Source organism: Lepus europaeus, chromosome 1, assembly GCF_033115175.1.
Source record: "Lepus europaeus isolate LE1 chromosome 1, mLepTim1.pri, whole genome shotgun sequence".
In the NCBI taxonomy this organism is placed as follows: domain Eukaryota; kingdom Metazoa; phylum Chordata; class Mammalia; order Lagomorpha; family Leporidae; genus Lepus; species Lepus europaeus.
This window is the reverse complement of record NC_084827.1, coordinates 6822828-6824441: the sequence shown is the minus strand read 5'-3', so window position 1 is coordinate 6824441 and position 1614 is coordinate 6822828. Positions and strand designations below refer to the sequence as shown.

At 38.5% G+C, this 1614-nt stretch overlaps 1 pseudogene; it reads left to right on the top strand.

Annotated features, from left to right (window-relative positions):
• Window positions 1-326: 326 nt before the first annotated feature.
• Window positions 327-1144, top strand: LOC133761979 (cyclin-G1-like; annotated as a pseudogene).
• Window positions 1145-1614: the final 470 nt, after the last annotated feature.

The window sequence follows — 1614 nt, the reverse complement described above, 5'->3', positions numbered from 1 at the left end:
CATGATAGTATCTCATAAAATAAGAAAAATACTTTGTCTCTGAGCTGAACCTCAGAAGGGCAGTATTGTCTCAGTGGCACTGCAAAGACCTCCACACAGGACGGCTCCCCTTCCCCAGACTTCTCCCCTCTCTCCCATGAGTCCTCTAGTCTCATAGACCTCTGGTATCTGATATCATTGGGTGAGGTGAGAGCAGGTCAGGGGAGGGAGGTTACCACTGAGGAGCTGCAGCTGCTATCAAGATGATATAAGGACTGACAACAGCTGATTTAAACACTGCTACGCCTGCTGAACACTCTGTTGGAAGATATCAACCATAGGTCTAGATGTCTAGTTGTCAACCAAAGGTCTGTGGCTTGAGACTTATTGAGTCTGCACACAACAGGGATCTCAGAATGACTACAAAACTGAGCGACTTCAAAGTTAAAGATCTTACTCTAGCTCAGTTTTTCGGCTTTGACAAAGAGACATTTTCTCTAGCTATGAATTTCCTGGACAAATTCCTGTCCAAAATGAAGGTACAGCTCAAGCACCTTGGATGTGTCAGTCTGAGCTGTTTTTATTTTGCTGTAAAAATCAGTAGAAGAGGAAAGGAATGTCCCACTGGCAACTGAGTTGATCCAGATAAGTCAGTATATTTTTCGTGGTTTCAGACTTGATGAGAATGGAAAAGATTGTATTGGAGAAATTGTGTTGGAAAGTCAGAGCTACTACTACCGTTCTGTTTCTGCAACTCTATTATTCACTCATTCAAGATAACTTGCCATTTGAAAGGGGAAATAGCCTTAATTTCGAAAGATTGGAAGCTCAACTTAAGACATGTCACTCACTGCAGGATCATATTTTCTAAAACGAAGCCTCTGTGCTGGCTTTGTCTATCACTGAATTGGAGATCCAAGCACAGAAGTATTTAGAGTTAACAGAAGGAATAGAATGACTTCAGAAACATTCCAAAATAAATGGTAGAGATTTGACCTCCTGGCAAGAGCTTGTTTTGAAGTACTTAACTGAGCACTCATCAAACAAGTGTTCGAAACTGAATGTTCAGGAGTTGAAATGGATTGTCTGGGCATACTGCATGGCAGTTGAAGCTAGTTACTATAGAATAACTCACCTTCCAACAATTCCTGAAATAGTTCCTTAATTCATAAATTTGTATCATTTTTATTTTCCATATAGAGGAAATTGTTCAGTGCTATAATTTTCTTTTAAAATTGAAGAATTAAAATATCAATTCTCTTCAAAGTATGTAAAATGGAGTTGTAATAGCAAATGGGAAGTGACTTCACTGATCTGGTCAGCTAATATTTGAAATCAGATTTTCTTATTGTACATCACCTTGCTCTACGTAGACCCAAGCTCTGGCTCATTTAAAGATATAGTAGCTGATTAGGACAATAGGACCAAACTTTTGGGTCATAGGTGGACTAATTTGAAAATGTTAACTTATAAGCAAAATCAATATGAACTTGGATAGTATATTTAAAGAAAAAGCAACATATAGCAGATCAGTCTTGACACTGGGTGTCTGGAAACTCCAAGAGTGTCTCAACACTGTAGTTACCACAATTGGAATTCTGGGAAAGTAGTTACATGCACAAAAAAAAGTAAACT